The following is a 6,004-nucleotide window of genomic DNA, read 5'->3' on the forward strand; positions in this document are numbered from 1 at the left end:
GGAGGACATTTAAGAATCTCTATCTGAATTTGAGCAGGGGAAACCTCCTGCATGAACTATAGCTTGTAGCCATTGTGTTATGATGTGATGCCTTTGCATAGGGACTCTGTGATGCTGCAGCAAAGCATGCGTGTATATATTGTATTGCAGAAGTCTTAGAAAGTGGAACCCTGATTTCAATGAAAAATTGTGCAAAGTCAATGGAAGGCAATTTGCCTGATTCTGTAACCCTTTTGCGCCCAAAACACCCAATGACATAACGAGGATTTTGGGATGCACAAGGAATGTAAGATTAGACCTTAATTTGTGGAACCTCTCAATAAAACAAAAAGCCTTGAAATTTATTAATCTATGTATTTATACCTCACTCATCACTGTAATATCAGAGCACCTGAAACTATCTAATCTTTCAGGAATTGTAAACATTTAAATAAAATTATATTTATTTGAAATTGTGATTCCCTCACACTGGGCTTGATCCTGCCCCAGTGAAATCTATTAGAGTTTTGCCATTGACTTCAATGAGGGCTGGATCAGACCAACTACATAGTACCTTAATCTATGGCTAGTTCCATTGAAGTCAATGGAACTATATGTAGAGCAGGGTACTAACAAATGTGAGTCTGGGTATCCCAACCTGGTCCAATGTAAATTAAATTTAAATATGGTCTGTGACAGAGTCTGAGGCAATTCTTGATGGTATTTCTTTTTCTGGACAATACATTAACCATCTAAACTAGACAGAGCTTGTGGAGTCTTACAGCCTTAGGAGATTGTGTCAAATTCCATGATTGAAATTGTTTTGTACTGGCTCAGTCTTTATGGATTGATACAACTACCACTAGTGCAACCTAATCCTGCAGTCTTTCCACATCCCTAATGCCCAATGACTTCAGTGAGCATTATTCCCCCAGAGAGACTGCATGACTAACTTGTTCCCTCATGTAGTTTTATAATCTACTTATATATCAAATTACATTTTCTGGATAAACAAAATGTATGTAATAACTCTCTGATTCCAAGTAGGTCAGGATCTTCTTCCTTTTCATGGGCGAAATTATTGTAAAATATGAAAATCTCATGTCCTGTATGCTTCATGTTTTTCTAATTAAACTTGAGTTGCACTTGCTAATTTTCTTATGGAGCCTTTGGTAACTAAAATAGTTAGTGTAAATTAAACTTCCCTTGTTTATTAAATCAGGGGAAATTACCAACCTGTAACGGACAGTGACTATTTCAAGATGTACAGTAATTTATGCCCAGACTTTCAAATTTAAGACATAATGGTGCACGTGGGGAAGAAAAGGCAACTAGATATTTTCTGTGCTTTGATTATAAATACAAAAAAATTGGGAAAGGAAATGAGTTATATTCCATAGATCCCAAATGAAACTTTGGTCATGGCTTTATGTGGATAGTTCCAGAGGCCCTCTCTCCCAGATATTAAACAACTAGACTCCAAATGTGAATTATTTTCTGCTTGTAGTCCTTTGGTTTTAGTTCTGAAAAAAGTTCATATCAGTTTTTAAAATACATTTACTATACAATCTTCTGTACATTCTATATTATATTTGTATTTGAACATATGAGCATAAGAATGACTTGTTTTCTTATTTCAGGATCTATTGACACTGCGAAAAAGTAAAATAAAAAAAATACACCCCCTTTTTCCCATTCTGAGATAGCTACTTTTTGTGGCAAAACACTTATGTATGAGCTATTTGGGCCTACAGTCTTTACACTGGCAAACACCCACTGTCTTCATAGGTGTTTTGCTTGGATATGGATTTCATTGCAGACAGACCCATAGTGTCAATTATCAAGACTGTATGGTTCAATGATAAGGGATAGTTTGAGTCAGTCCAAGATTGAGGCCATAAATTAGGGTTGTTTTTGGTCGGTTTTAGTTTGCATGCCTTTATTTTTCAAATGTATACTTTCTTCATAGAACAGAATACATGGTACTTGTTCTTTTGTGCCAGTTCCATTCCTTTTCACATTTCTCCACTTCCTCTGAAAAATGCATACAACTCAATCTAAAGCAATTAGAAATGTCCTTCAGAAAAGTTGGATTTAAAGGCTGGAGCAAGATTAATGTTGCTTAAGTTAAATAAGAGAGTCTCATTCTACAAAACCTGGGTAGAACGTAGCGTTCAATATCTTAGTTGTGTGAGTTGGAAGCGGTTCTAGTGAGGATAAAGGCATACATAGTGTGACTCTAATAAGCTGATAAGATAACATATCTAATGAGGCAATAAAATGCCAAAGGTCTAAATATCAGGTCCAATTTTGCAGGCACTGATTTCAGTGGGAGTTTGCTTATGCAAGGATTGCAAGATCTGGTGCAAGCTTATACCAGGGCTGAATTTGAGCCGTTAAATGTAAACAATTGTCCTACAGGATAGATGTGCCATTCCTTGTTTTTCAGGTCACTTTTTTGTGTGTGTGAGAACCACCTCAAAACATAGCTTTAACTAGAAAGAAACTGGTTTCATTGCTCCCTGAAACGTAACTGCTTTAAGAATGATGGTAGGAATTTTACTTAGCAAAGTATTGATGCTTATCTGTCAGCTGATGTGGTTGTGAAACATGTACAGCAGTTTAGTACTAAGGGCCCAATCTTGCAGCACTAAGAGCCCTTAATTCCTATTTATTTCAGTGGCAGATGAGGGCATTCTCCATTTTGCAGTATTAAGTCATAAAGAGGCAAAGAAATATTAGCAGAACTGATCTCAAATATATGTATATTTATTAAGAGCATCGTCTCTTGTGGTACACTCCCATTCATTCCACAGAATGCTGACTGTACATAGGGAAAATGTTTCTCTGAGGGTATTATTCTGTAAATTTAGAAGCAGTGCTGCTCTCTCTCTCTGACTGCCAGGGTTTGAACAATGTACTAAGAAGCTATGACAAGATTCAGAAATGTTTTCAAAGGCAGGAAGATATGCAAATTCTCTATACTGTCAACCTCATACAGTATAACTTGTTTTCTCTGTGGAAAAAAATGTACTGCTCTCCAGCATCAACAGACTTGTCAAGGACAGTTCATGAGCAAAAACAAGAGGCCCCAATAAAAATCACTGTTTAGACTTTACTTTTATCTCCTCATTGTTATCAGAAAAACAATTACTCTCAATGTTTTCCCAATCTCTTTCTGTTCAGAATATGACTAGCATATTTATCAAGCTTACCTCACAGTTCACCACTGAATTTCAAGTTTTTTCTGGTTACAAAATGCTGTCTAATTTAACATGGTGAAGCACCAGGGTCGTGGAAGGCCAGTGGCTAGTTATACCTTCCTCCCCACCAGTGCCTTCCTGCCTAGCTCCAGCTGAGAGTTTGACAAGGGAGAATACCTCCCAACTGTCCCTCGTTATGAAGATGTCACTCATTTTAGACCCAAAGTTACCTACTTTCCATACTTATCTGGTATCCCTTCACTTTACTGCTGAAAATTTACATCAGAAATAAAAACTGTGGGACTGAGGTTATAGCAAGAGTTTACACCAAAAGAGTGACTCTCACCGCTTCCTGCCTGAATACATTTGTGTCACTCATTTTGGGTTTTTATCATACATTTGGGCCTTGGCGGGTTGAGAGAAATGAGAGCCAGTACTGGGAGTGACATTGGCACCCAGCTCATTTTCTGACCCTTAACACCTGCCATAGGCGGCCAGCTGCCCTACATATATTCCTCTTACATAGAGGAGGTGTGACCACCTCAAGAACCAAAGAGAATCTATTCCTCTTCTGACAACCCATCCCTCACCAAAGAGGTGACGCATTGTCAGATGACATTTTTCAGAGCTCCTATTACCATTTTGGCAGCACATCATTTATTTTCATTATCTAAAATAGAAGCATCCCCATTAGTCAAGATTCTTTACTAAAACACTAAAAGATTTTTCTTCACCAAGGGTCTATTTATTCTAGCTCAGCTATGCTCTGCACAGGAATATGACAGTAGAATAGTGGTGGCGGCGGCAAAATTGGCTTTTCACCAATTTGGCATCTCTCCATGTTCTGAGGGTATCCAGTATCCACCCCAACCCCAGGCATAAGTTATAGCCTTACACTTACAATCTTACACTTGGCTGTCCATTGTCCCTGGGTACTATTACAACAGGAAAAGAGTAGTCAGAGTTCAGTGGTGTTTTGTTGCCCCACCCATCCCTTTCTCAGCATATCCTTTATGCTGGAGACTGCAAGGAAGATGGGGCATAGAACCTCATAGTGTCCATTTTGGCTCCCCTTTCTACCAATCCTGCCTGCTAGTGGACAAAGTCTTGAAGGTGGCATCTCATCACACCCTAGAAAATAAAATCTGTTTCACCCCCAGTGGTAGTAGCAACAGTATGGGTCGTGCCCAAGGCAGTCTCTGTGACTCTCCTTGTCTGACCTAGCAATGGAAGCATCCTTCAGGAATGCCTTTTGCTGGCCCAATTCCATAACAGAGGGAATAATCTATCACTCAGTGTGGAGGAAGATTTTACAGTCAATACATTCTGCATGTAAATATGCCACAATTCACATGGTAGAAAGAGAATTCAATAGCAAACTTACTGAACCACTGACAAATATTTATGAAAAGCCACAGGTAACAAAGTAGAAAAAGATTAGGGAGAAGCAAATGTACTCTTTTTGAAAAAATTGGAAAGAAGAGTAATCTTGGCAGTTACTTTCCTAGAACTCTAACTTCTGTCCCTAGTAAAATAATGAACACTAACTAGTAGAAAAATGTGTAGAAGATGACTAAGTGTGTAGAATATGACAGAATGACAAGGAGCAGCAGCATGGGTTGACTATAGCTGAAGTGTATATTTGTTTTCCTAATGACTTCCATTCTAATGGGCCTTTTCCAGTTTCTCATAACTTTCTCAACCTCTTGCCTTTGGGGATGAAACTTTCCAGATCTGCTTTCTATCTGAAGCTGCTTGGGCCATTGGCATAAACACCAAAACAGTAGTGTAGATGGGACTCTAAATACACTAAAAATTCCCTCAAGCACACAGAATTTCAATTATCCATATACAAGGCCTGATTAACAAACTCTTACTCATGCCTACTGACTAGAAAGTATATAATATGGAAAAAAATAATTCTTCATTTGAAAGAGGGACTGGATAATCTAATTGAGTTGCTCCCATTGCAAAAGCCTCGGGATAGTATTTTTTGTGTGCTGCATGATGGCCATGTATAAATAGTAATTTGAAAATAACCTGGAGTGCAGGCTCTAGTTCTATGATCCCACAGAGCAGCTGGTAACTGCTGGTCTCCCTCATCAGTTGCGTGCATCCTGCATCCTGCCAGTTCCTGGCACATGGCGTAGGAGACACTTGCCAAAGCAGCCTACGTGCGTCAGTTCAGGGCCAAGCAGCACTGCCACGCTGGTCTTTGTATAAGGGCCAGAAGTGGAGGTTGATGGAAGGACAGAGAGGCTGTGTAAGGGGACTAGTCTGGAAGAGGGATTGGTGGTGAAAAGGCAGACAGCCAAAAATTGCATGAGGGGAGGCGAAGAGAATGGGGAGCAGGGGAGAGGGAGGGAAGTAAGCCTCAGGTAAGAGAGGGGGAGCTGGGGAAGGCCCCCAGGTGAAGAAGAGTGGGAGCTGGGGATGGGGCCAGGCATAAGGCCCAGGGAGAAGGGAGGAAGCTGTGAGAGGGGGAGAAGGCAGGAGTAAAGCTCAGAGAGATTGGAGAGGGAGCTGGGGGTTAAGGAAGTAAGGCCCAGGAAGGAGCTGGGGAGGGGAGTAAGCCCCAGGTGAAGGGGGGGAGGCTGGGAGTAAGGCCCAGGGAGAAGCAGGGAGCTGGGGCGGGAGTAAGGCCCAGGGAGATGAGAGAGGGACGTGGGGTACAGGGGAGAAGCCCTGGGAAGGGCAGCTGAAGAGCAGTGAGATCAGCTGGAGCAGAATTCGGAACAGTTACAAGTGGGGGGAGCGGCGGAGGAGAAAATGGGCGGGAACCTCGAGAGGAGGGTGGAGTGCCGGTAGCCAATGGGCAGCGG

The sequence above is a fragment of the Chrysemys picta genome, chromosome 7, assembly GCF_011386835.1.
Source record: "Chrysemys picta bellii isolate R12L10 chromosome 7, ASM1138683v2, whole genome shotgun sequence".
In the NCBI taxonomy this organism is placed as follows: Eukaryota; Metazoa; Chordata; order Testudines; family Emydidae; genus Chrysemys; species Chrysemys picta.